The sequence below is a fragment of the Schistocerca gregaria genome, chromosome 2 (assembly GCF_023897955.1).
Source record: "Schistocerca gregaria isolate iqSchGreg1 chromosome 2, iqSchGreg1.2, whole genome shotgun sequence".
Lineage (NCBI taxonomy): Eukaryota > Metazoa > Arthropoda > Insecta > Orthoptera > Acrididae > Schistocerca > Schistocerca gregaria.
In genome coordinates, this window is record NC_064921.1 from 837,526,472 (window position 1) to 837,539,427 (window position 12,956).

At 44.4% G+C, this 12,956-nt stretch overlaps 1 protein-coding gene across 1 annotated transcript in view; it reads left to right on the forward strand.

The window, feature by feature from the left end:
* The window catches only part of LOC126335190 (uncharacterized), a 412,008-nt gene that overhangs the window by 264,949 nt on the left and 134,103 nt on the right, over window positions 1-12,956 (forward strand). The window lies entirely within an intron of this gene.

The following is a 12,956-nucleotide window of genomic DNA, read 5'->3' on the forward strand; positions in this document are numbered from 1 at the left end:
GAAGTGAAGTTGGCTTTTATCTCTCTGAAACAGGTACTCCTGGTTACTGACTTGACTAATGCAAAGTTACGTCTACTAATATTTAGTAGCTTTCTTTGTCAAGTTATGACAATGTTTTACACTCATTTTAGAATTTACACTGAGCATTTTTTCGTCATTTTAGCGTAGAGAAGGAATTAAGATGGTACAACTCCAATTAACGTGTTCGATAATGTCAGAACAAAAGTAATATTATCCTTATAAACAACTAAGTTTGCTCCTTTAGCCAGAGGCAATAGCAGTGTTTAATTTAGCATGATCCATTTCGGCTGCATGCCACCATCATCAGGTAATTGCTATTGCTAGTCACTGAGGTTAGACGGTGAAGATCTGCCGAGAAGTTCACTGTTAGTCACGATTCAACAATTTTTGTATTATTGTATCGCATGTGTCAGTGATGTAACCTCTAATGTATATTCAGACTATCTGAAAGTAATGGGTTGTTTCATTGAAAATATACCATACAGTATCAAAAAAATTGTTGAATCGTAACTCAGAGTATATTTATCGGTAGAACTTAGTTAGCTAACTTCAGTGGCACACGCAGTAAGAATGGAAACATCGCACTTATTTCGTCATAGGGGAAGAAATATAATACATAGATCGTCACCTGACGATGGCAGCATGCTGAAGAAACGCATCACGCTAAGTATTGCTATTAACAGTAACGTAAGCACCATCGTGTGTTGTTTATAAAATTTGTAAAACAGTAGCTGACCTGAATCAGATCTTCTTATGGTTTTCAAGCCACGTTATTTTGAATAAAATCCTCCACCTATCCACACCTGTCTCCGCTAACTTCATCAAGAGTAAAAGTTACTATCGGTTTTACCCCTGATGAGGACGGCGGGGATAACTGCTGAAAGCTCTACGATTTTATAAGAAACGAGGCGTCTTGAAAAATAAAATGATTTTATTCAGGCATGCAGCTGTGAAGGAATCCGAAGAGTCGCAGACCTCATCCAGATCCGCATAACAAGGATAAATTTGAGATTTCGTATTACTGAAAGCAGAACATTACAGCGAATGTGTTGACGTAGACTCTGGTGCGTTTATAACAAATCTATTTTCAGAGTTCTTTGAACACGGGAACATTCGCGAGTGCTGTGCGGTTTGAAAGCAACCCAGACAGCGCCTATAAACTCGCTGCACTGTTGCAGCAGACACAACGTATCGCTTGGAATGGCGCCCCGATCGTTTTTCAGGAGGCCTCAGTGCTGCATTAAGTATGCAGGCCCGGTTTCCGATTACGCCTCTGCCAGACACGTTCCCAAGAAAGACGGCGGAGGATGTATACACACGCGGGGAGGCGCGACGTATCTTAATCGCGTGTGGGAACGCCCGCGGTTTGTATACGGCGCGCCGGGGTCGGTTTACTTGTAAAGCGCTGGCGCCGGGTAACTAACTGCCGACCTCGGGGAAAAGGAAACAAACCGAGGGGCGCCCCGGCCATGCGCAGACGGCGTTCTTGGCCCTATTTAGCGCTAGCCTTGCGGCAGCAGGACGGCTGAAGACGAAAGGGTTTACTTCGAGTGTCCTCCATAGAATAATAGTGCCTCCGCTGGTGTCCATGTTGCTGTGCACGTTTCGAATACCCGTTCGCCCGGATGACGGCATATCCCGGATACGACCGTTGACCTGTCGCAGCTAACAATATGATACATCCGATCAGGCGACACATTTCTATTGATCCACGGTCCAATCTCGATAGCTCGGTGCCCTCTACAACCGTAATTGGCAATGTTGTTGGCTCAGCTTCGAAAGACGTACTGAGCGTCTGCTGCGCGACCCCGTACTCAACAATGTGCGCTGAACTGTTTACTCCGATACACTTTGGCCTTTACCATCATTGTACGATGGGCCTTCACAGCGACTTACACTTTGTATATTGAACCTATTGGCCTCGGCAGATACGTGCTTTATCTCAATATTGTCTCCATTGATCTGCAAAATGGTTCAAATGGCTCTGAGCACTATGGGACTTAACGCCTGAGGTCATCAGTCCCTTAGAACTTAGAACTATTTAAACCTAACTAACCTAAGGACATCACACACATCCAAGCCCGAGGCAGGATTTTAACCTGCGACCGTAGCGGTGGCGCGGTTCGAGACTGAAGCGCCTAGAACCAATCGGCCACACCGGCCGGCTCATTCATCTGCACACTGTAGCGTCACAGATATAACTCCTGTAGACCTTTTTCTAACCTCTTTTTTGGAGTCTGTCGAACCCATCGCAGGACAGATTCTCCCAATTCCCGAACATTTGCGATATGATGTCAGCGCAGAAGTTTCTTCATAGACGCGAATAGGTTGTAATCACAAGGGGCCGAATCTGGAGAATAAGGTGGGTGTGGCAGTACTACATGTCAGCGATCCCAGTCTTGGTTGTCTGACTCGTATGGCGACGAGCTTTGTCATGTGGCAAGTGATCTCCTTTCGTCCATTTTTCTGACTGTTTCTTTTGAATTACACAGCTTACCTTCGGCAGAGTATCCGTATAAGTCGTGCTGTTGATAGCTGCAGCTAGTTTATGAGAAGGATTGAATCCTTGTCGCAAAAGACTGGTCATGTGGTTGGTTGGTTGCTTTGGGGGAGGGGACCAAACAGCAATGTCATCGGTCCCATCGGATTAGTGAATGATGGGTAAAAGTCGGCCGTGCGCTTTCAAAGCAACCATCCCACCAATTGTCTGAAGCGATTTACGGAAATCAGGATGGGCGGACAAGGGTTTGAAGCGTCGTCCTCCCGAATGCGTGTCCAGTGTGCTAACCACTGCGCCACCTCGCTCGATCTGGCATGTGTTTTGCCACTGATGGTGCTGCACGGAGCTATTTCGGCAGGAGGCTGACTTCATGCTTCCACTGGATTGGTTGGACTGTGGTCTCTGGCTCATGGTAGTGGAGCAAAGTCTCTTCTCCTGTCACGAGTTTGGACATGAAACCTTTTGGTTCTTGGCTGTGGTGTTGAAGGGTTTTGGGAATCCACTTGGCAGATATCTTTCCAAGCTTAAGGTGTTGGGCACAATGCGGTTTACTGTGTTTCTGCCAAGTTCTGGGGCAGCCTCCAGTTCCTTGCACGTGATGCGCCTATTTTCCTGGATATACTTGAAATCTTGAATTTTCCTTTCAGAATTGATTAATGTGCGGCCACTCTTCCAGCCATCCACACTGCTGTACACGGCTTTTGGTGACGGTGCACTCTCTCTCCACACACACACACACACACACACACACACACACACACACACACACACACACTGTCACAAATGACCTGTGAACATCCACAGTGTTTACGCCCTTCTTCTACGAAACCATATAGTCCAGCGCTATCCTTGACGATCACACTCCATATAGGCCGTTCTCATAATGGTAGCAGTTGCGGAAATGTGGTGTGCTGGTAGCAATTACTCTCTTGCAGTTCTCCTGCGACCCACGGTTAGAGTAACATACTTAAAACTTTAATAATGTGTCCGACAGCATATGATGGATAACGCGAAAAAAAAGTGTAGATCAGTATGCAACGCACCTCTTACTACTCTGTCGTCACTTCTGCCACAGACGCCGCATATCCTGCTTTACAGAGCGCGCAAGTCTGAGACATTCACGTTCTGTGATGAGGCATTGATGTCCAGCACCTTGTCTCCTACTTGTGGTCTCACCGTACTTCAACAGCTTTCCATCGATTATTTAACAACGAAATTCGCCAAAAAGCTGTGCAGTTTTGAAGTTATTTTAATTTATTTTTCCCTAACAGTTTCGGCAATTCATTATGCCATCTTCAGAGGCCACATATGAACCACTCAAAAAAATAGTCGATTTTGGCACACTGGGCCACATGTTCCTTGATGTCGTGAATTCGTACTCAAAGTGCTTGCTTCGAAGACTTCAAGACTTGACAATTTGAAATGACGGTCAAGTCTTCGACTGAAGTACGAATTCACGACATCCAGTGTGCAAGTATCGACTGTTTTTGAGAGATGCATATGAGGCCTGAAGATGGCATAATGAAGTACCAAAATTGGTAGCGAAAGTAAAATAAAATAACTTCATAATTGCACACCTGTTTGGCGAATTTCATGCTAAATATTTGACCAGCCGCTGTCACATGTTCACAATGGATCAACAGAGAATTTCATCGATGTTGACGACAACAATACGCGAGCAACCAATCAGCTTCGCCGATTCCGAGGTGCTCTTTCCCATGCGCCGAGCCATAAGAATGTGCCCTTTGTGAAAGTCGCTTCTGTCCAAGTATTTCTCATTGTGCGGACCGTGTCGTATTTGGAAAGATTCTTCATCCCCTCCGCTCCGTCTAAACACTGTCTTTACCGCGTCACTTGCCTGGAACGTTAGCTGGCGGCATTCGACCTCGTCCTGGGCAGCGGTCATTATGTTTCTGCTCGTCAGTTACCTTCTGTGCAGCAGTTCTCATCACAAACTTTAAATGTATGCCAAACACCAATACTTGTATTGCTCTTGATTTTGTGCCACCGTGCTTGATGGTAATCTGTAAACGTTCAACATGTAGCCACAGACACAAATATAGCAAGTTCAACATTCTGTTGGAATTATACGATGGAATTACATTTTCACAGATGAAAATATGGGACTCACAGCGACAGAAATGACTGATGGTACAAACCTGACTATACGTGTACATTGAACGTGATGGTGCAACTGACTCTAAAACTTGAGCTGCATTATACTTCATTAACGTCTCATTTCCTATCCTGAAGCGTAGCTCAGACTTCTTGATATGAGGCCGCGTATGGAGTTTCTGGTTCTTTTCATCTACATCCAGCTAGAACTGGGGCAAAGAGTGCCAAACTGGGGACACTTGGGAGATAGAGGCTAGTCTTGGCGAACATTCCGATACGTTTATTCAAACCTGAGATTTACAGGTTTTTGAACATTTCAAATGAAATGTATATGGGAGCCAAGAAAATATTTTCACCAACTTTGAATCAGCACGGAACCGTTGTGCACAGCGCCTATATATTAGTACAAGGAGTAATAGGAACGTACCAATCAGTCGCAAACCCATTGGTTTTTATTACTCTTGCGAATCCATAGCCGGGCGGTGTGGCCGAGCGGTTGTAGGAGCTTCAGTCTGGAACCGCGCGACCGCTACAGTCGCAGGTTCGAATCCTGCCTCGGGCATGGATGTGTGTGATATTCTTAGGTTAGTTAGGTTTAAGTAGTTCTAAGTTCTAGGGGACCTCAGGTGTTAAGTCCCATAGTGCTCAGAGCCATTTGCATATGCAAGAATAATTACAAGCAGTGAGGTTGAAACTAATAGCTTCCTTATAAAATATTTTCGATCACAAACGCAGCCAGCTTTTATAGCTATTACCGGTTGGACATTTGTAGCATCATCAGAGAACCAATCCAGTCACGGACGTTGTCTTCAATAAACTTCCGCATAAACGTCGAAACCTGGATTAACAGGAGACGTTTCTTTCGATTCTCTGATGATGTAACAGATGTCCTCTCAACCTATCCCCTCTTGTTGTCAGTGTTTACCATACATTCCTTTCTTCGCCGTTTCAGCAGAGAACCTTTCCATTCCTTCCCTTATCAGTTCATCTAATTTTCAACTTTCTTTTGTAGCAATACATGTCAAATATTACGATTCCATTCTGTTCCGATGTTTCACTACTACACAATGTTGTGCTCCAAAAGTGCATTCTCAGAAATTTCTTTCTCAAATTAACACCCGTGCTTTGTAATAGCGGACCTTTCTTGACGGCGAATGCCATAGTTGCCTGTGCTAGTCTGCTTTTTATGTCCTCGTTTCGTCCGTCAAATGCTATTTTGCTTCCAAAATAGCAAAATTCCTTCACTTCGTCTATTTCGTAATCGATAGATTTCGTATTAAGTTTCTCGTTAGCCTGATTTCTGATACTGCTTATTAATGTCATATTCCTCGATTTAGTCTCATTCTGTACTCTGTACTAACTAAACCGTTCTTTAGATTAAAGAAGTCATCTAATATTCGTCTTCATTATCACTACGGATAGCAGTATATCAGCTAATCTGGTAATTGATGTCCTTCTACCCTGAATTTTAATCCCACTCCAGAACCTTCCTTTTATTTCCGTCATCGATTTTCCCCCGCGTAGATTTCAGGAATAGGAGCGAACGACTACTACTCTGCCTTGCACCCTTTTTAATCCGAGGACTTAGTTCTCAGTCTTCCGCTCTTATATTTCGCATCTTGGTTCGTATTGTTGCCACTGTGGTCTTCAATCCAAAGACTTGTTTGATGCAGCTCTCCATGTTACGCTGTCCTGTGAAAGTCTCTTTATCTCCAAGTAATGGCTGCAACCTACATCCTTCTGCATCTGCTTAATGTATTCATCTCTTGGTGTCCCCCTACGATCCCCCCCCCCCCCCAAGCTTTCTTCTTTTCATTACTACATTGGTCATCCCTTGATGCCTCACAATGTGTCCTATCAACCGACCCCTTCTTCAAATCGGGTTGCACCACAAATTTCTCTTCTGCCCAATTCTATTCAGTGCCTCCTCATTAGTTACGTGATCTACGCATCTAATCGATAGCTTTCTTCTGTAGCACCCCATTTCAAATGCTTCTATTCTCTTCTTGTCTAGACTGTTTATCGTACATGTTTCGCTTCCATACATGACTACACTCCATACAAATACTTTGTCATTGCCAGTCTGCGTTGTGTATCCTCCCTACTTCGACCATCGTCAGTCATTTTGCTCCACAAATAGCAAAACTAATTTACGACTTTAAGTGTCTAATTTCCTAATTTAATTCCCTCAGCATCAGCTGATTTAATTCGATTACATTCCATTGTCCTCCTTTGGCTTTTGTTGATGTTGATCTTACATCCTCCTTTCGAGACACCGTCCATTCCGTTCAGCTGCTCTTGCAGATCCTTTGCTGTCTCTGACACAATTACAATGTCGACGGCAAACCTCAAAGTTTTTGTTTGTTCTCCGTGGAATTTAATTCCCACTTCAATTTTTTGTTGCCTTTACTGCTTGCTCAATATGCAGATTGAATAACATCGGGGATAGGCTACAAACCTGTCTCCCTCTCAGCCATTGCTTCCTTTCCGTGCCCTTCAACTCAAATGACTACCATCTGGTTTCTGTACAAACTGGTTTATGTATGAATTGTATATTAACCGTCTTTATAACTTCATACATTTTCTGATAATTTTGAACATCTTGCATCAGTTTACGTTGTCGAAGGCTTTTACAAATCCTATGAACATGTCTTGATTTTCCTTGAGTCCTGCTTGCATTATGAAATGCAACGTCATAACTGCCTCTCTGGTGTTTTTTCCTTTCCGAAAGCCAAACACTACCATCTAACAGATACTCAATGTTCTATATGTTTTTTCGGTATATTTTTATTGTCAGCAACTTGGATGCATGAAATGTAAAGCTGACTGTGAGATAGTTCTCGCACTTATATGCCTTGATAATTTTTCTGAAAGGCTTATTGAATCTCTGTAGATTCATAGGTTCTATATAACAGTATTAATAATCGTTTGGTTCCCACTTGCCCCAGTAATTTTAGAAATTCTAAACAAATGTTACCCTCTTGCCTTATTCGATCACGTCTTCCAAAGCTCTGTTAACCTGCCACTTTCATTCTGGATGCCCTACGTGTTCCATATAGATTCCCATTTCTTCTTATGTCACGTTATCAGAGTGTTCCTATCCCTCGTAGAGGTCTTTAATGTGCTTTCATTTCAACAAAAAAATGAAAGCGTAGGTTCTGTTAATGTATGAAAGACTTGCAACGTCCCCTTAGAAAAATTATAAATGACTGTGCTGATAAATTCGTTACGTTATTTGATTTTCAAACAGCTGAGCAAAAGTGAACATACTCAGACATTTCTCTCTTTACTTATTCTGGTCATCACTAAAGTAACACACAATATTTTTTTAGCGCATCGCAACCTGACTTTCAATAATACCTACAAAAGAATGGCCCTGACTAACAATAACCTATACCTTTGATGAATCACTTACCTCATAAAAACTTCGTTGCTCGAACTACTGCAATACAGCGAGCGCCAATACTGCCCGCCAAATAAAAGATTCTAACTACTGAAGGCACTAACTACTGATGGGCATAGATAGCAAATGAAGGTTTTTGATAGAGAACAAACTATGTATTTACCTTAATAGTGTTCAAAAGTCATATATATATATATATATATATATATATATATATATATATATATATATATCAGTTCATGACATCCAGTCTTAAAAATTTCCTTTTTCTGATGGACACACGTCCAGATCGTCCGCTCTCAAAATTCTGCCATCTCTCTCCCCACATCCACCACTACTGGGGGCTCACCTCCAACTGCGCAACGCTATGAGCTGTTCACATCCAACTGCCCAACACTACACAAGCGAATATTCCAACAATGAGTCCAACCAGCCACTGACTGCACACAGCACAGTCAGTGTTTTTCATACAGAGCGCTACGTGGCGTTACCAACATAAAAACCTAAACAGCCTACGTACAGACTGACTCGCTCGGCACGAACTACGCCGTGTCGGATACTTTGTAGATCACGTATGACAGTATTTCCACAGTTATCAAAGTAGCAACAATGCATGACTTGTCTTCTTGGGGATGCAGGCTTTCTTAGCGAATTTCGCTGATGGCATCCGCTCTGGCTATCAGACGAGTCGTGGCGCCGTCTGTCGCAACGTTTCGACGAGTTTTCTACTCGTAATCTTCAGGTGAGGCCTTGCCTGAGCATGACGAGTAGGAGCAATACGACGTCACAATCTGGCTTACAAGCCGAGAAGATTTCATCAATAATACCCCTCTTGGCAGTTTTGTGAAGACTTGGGTGCCAGTGGCGCTTGGAGGCCCAAGCAACCACAACGTCGCTGACGGCGATCTCCAGTACAGCGGCCTTGCGCGTCATTTGGGGTCCTGCCGCGAGACACTCCCCACACGCTTTGCAGCCCGAGGCATTCTTAAGGCGGCGGTGCGTGGCGAGACTGGGGGCGGTCACGGCGGGGGCCCACGTATCGACTGCGTGTCGCGACGCCGGAATCGATATTAGCCGGCAAGGCGCTGCGAGACGCGGCTCAGCGCCTAATAGCGTGTTTACTCAGCGGCCTACCCGTAACGACCTGCAGCCGGTGACTCAGGTGGTCCTCCTGCAAAAAGGGGCGGATCTGCCGCGGGCGCCACCATTAACTGCCTGGCTCCTCCTCTTCCGCCTCTGTGTGCACTCAGAGTGAGTCTGCAGCCCCCGCGGGAGCGCCCGTCTCCTCGTCTCTCCAAGAAACCAACTCATCTGTAACAGTACGGCTAAGACCGAATACGCCTGCCGCATAGTTTTAAGCGATAGTCCCATGACATCGTGTCGTGTAGTTAAAACAAGTAGTGCCCTATACATTGTAAGACGTCATTTCTCGTTTCATTATTCGAGAGCAGTTGTTAGCCAATGACTGAAGGTAAGTATGTCCATTATAATTATTCGGGCTGTTATGCCGTGGTCGGTTGATGAATTTTGTCTCAATTCCCAACGTCTCGTCTCCGACTGCGGGAGACATCTTCAAGGGGGTCTGTAGCTCGATGGAAGGTCCATCACACCCACTGGCTCGCTACTGACTGCCGCTAAATTCCGTGTCCGCGCGCTCCCGCGCCGAGGCGTGACGTCATGTGATTTGAAGACGACAGTGCATTTGGCCGCTGTCCGCTGCCGTCGATCGCCGTGGTGGACGGATGGTACACATATTCTTTAACACCAGTATCCATATACCGTTTAATTTCACGCCCGCCCTCTTTCGATTGAAATTATTAGGGTGTTTGGCGATTGCCTCCCTGTAGTGCGTTTCGTAATATTCGCTTGTGGCCGCTAGTACTTGCGTCTCCTCAAAATGAATATGGTGGTTGCCTGGTTGTAAAGCATGGTCCACAACAGCTGATCGTTCCGTTTCTCCTCTTCTACAATTGCCCTTGTGCTCTTCAAACGTTTTGAAACATTTCCTTTAGCGGTACTTGAAGATGTCCCTCGCACATGAGGACGAAACGTTGGGAATCGACACAGAATTCATCAACCGACCACGGCATAACAGCCCGGATAATTATAATGGACCTGACATTTCCGGCCGTGAAAGTCTACATTTTAGTATGAAGTTAAGTAACAGTGGACTGACACTTGTGCGGACATTGGATGTGTTCACATTTCTGCTGCGTCTGAGACGCTTTCATACTCGTTAGCTTCGACAACCCACAACTAGACTCACACATTCGAACCTAACCTAGACCGCAGACTGTTTTTACGTTCGTTGACCTTGCCAACCCACAACCAAACTGTCACATTCTAATTTAATTCAGACCCTATCTGGAGATGGGCAAAACAGCCTGAAACTGGAAAAAGGCAAAACAATCATAAAAATAAAAATTAAAACTAATTCCTAGTAACACTTGTCGTACACTACAGTACGCTGTGCCACCTACGAAAAGCCGCTTATCCCACCAAGAGTTCCAGGCTCCGAAGATACGCTTCGCCGCAGATGTGTTACTGCACACAAGTAGTCCAACCCCCAGGATGCATCACGTAACTACAGCGTATCACTACCTCTAGACTTGATAACTGCAATTTGGAGAGGAAGAGAGCAACCAAGTTTCTTTAGGTCTCCCAAATGCAGATGCAGCCGCTCAATGATGGATGCATCACGTACACCTTCCAAATTGTGGGAATGTAACTGCCGCTTTTCAGTCGCTGTTCCAAGTAGACGTAGACATTTAAATAGGTTGAAGATTGAGGCGAGTTAGAGGGACAATCATGATGGGGGAGGGTGCGTCAGTGTTTGTCAAACCAGGAGCAGTACATAAAAGTTCTCATAGTTGTGCAGCACAGTGTTCGAATAAGTGATAACGCCGTAAACACTTCTTACTAGGGGACCTTACGTCAAAAGCGATGTATAATTCACAACTGTAGGTTGGGGGATGGGGGGGGGGGGGGGGTGGGATAGGGAGGGGTTGAACTACGATGGCGGTAGATGCCAGAAGGGGTTGGACCTGTACTCTCTCTCATTTACTGCTTTGTCAGAAAGCAAGCACTCCATTTTGCATTGCGTTAAACGTCCCTCTTTGTTTTCTTACTTTATTTTTCATAGAAGAAAGACTACTCCTGGCTCATCAAGGCATTGGAGTACGGCGCCCTTCACCTCAAAAAGATGTGCAATCTCTGTGACGATACGTCCGCCCTGTTTTCACAGCAGCACGAATCATGGTTGTAGGCTGTCAGGCCTGCGCGACAGAAGCAGGGTTTGTTCTGTCCGCACCACTCCCCTCCCCACGGCAGTTGTTTACACTCATGGCCGGCTGCCAAGTTAAAGTGACCACACCGCAGGCAAGCGTGTTTACAGACTATGCACTTCCCCTCTCACAGTAGAGATAAACGACGCTTAAAGGATTGTTTTAGAATGGTTCAAATGGTTCAAATGGCTCTGAGCACTATGGGACTCAACTGCTGTAGTCATTAGTCCCCTAGAACTTAGAACTACTTAAACCTAACTAACCTAAAGACATCACACACATCCATGCCCGAGGCAGGATTCGAACCTGCGACCGTAGCAGTCGCACGGTTCCGGACTGCGCACCTAGAACCGCGAGACCACCGCGGCCGGCTGTTTTAGAATGTTCAGCGGAGTTATTGGTCTGATTTTACTGCAGAAAAATGGAATAAAGATCTCCACTGGACAAAACTAAGCACGTGATAAACCATTCTTGCCAAGAAAACCTGAGAGATCATATTACAACGTTCTTTATGAGGTAATCATGTCAAACCGTAGTGCTTTATCGGCGTTTACAAGTGCAAACAGTACGGTCAAATTATTTCCCTTACTGAATCCTTCTTAACGATGTGTAATTGGGCTGGATAGGGTGTCACTTCGTTTTATTGAGCGGAGTGGAATGTCTCCACTTTGTGCCCTGTCTATGGAAAAATCATTTGTTTCCTGTCTCTGTCTTAACTGCCTCAGAAAATCGAATTAGTCCCAACATGCCTATAGGGGTCTCTACATTAAGAAACTGAGGAGGTAGAATTGGGATACAGCAAACAATGAAAAAGATTAACAGTTCATCAACATCTACATAATTAGTCTGCAATCCACAATTAAGTGGATGACCTAGGTTCCATCGACCTACCTTTAAGCTATTTCTCTACCGTTCCACTCTCGAACAGTGTGCGGGAAATCTTTCTGTGCCAGTTCTGATTTCTCTTATTTTGTCATGATGGTGAATTCTTTCTATGTAGGTGACCGCCAACAGAATATTCGCATAGTCGGATGAGAAAATTGGTGATCGAAATTTCACGGGAAAGTGCTGCCGCAACGAAAAACGTCTTTTTATTTATGATTGCAACCCCAATTCACTTATCATGTCCGTGACAACCTGTCTCCTTTCTCGCGGAAATACAAAACGAGTAGCCTTTCTTTGAACTTATTCGATGCCCTCAGTCAGTTCCATCTGACGTGGATCCCACACCGCACAGCAATACTTCAGAATAAGGCGGACAAGCATGGTGTAAGCAGTCTCTTTAATAGACCTGTTGCACCTTCTAAGAATTCTGTCAATGAATCACAGTGTTTGGTTTGCTCTACCCACAACATTATCTATGCGATCGTTCCAATTTAGGTGATTTATAATTGTAATCCCTAAGTATTTAGTTGAAGTTACTGTCTTTACATTTGTGTGATTTATCGTATAATCGAAATTTAGCAGATTCCTTTTATTACTCATGTGGGTGATTGGACACTTTTTATTATTTAGAGTCAGTAGCCACTTTTCGCAAGATACTGATATCTTACCTAAAAAGATTTTGCGATTGGTTTTGATCATATGTTGACTTTAATAGACTGTAAACGACAGTATCATCGGCAAACAATCC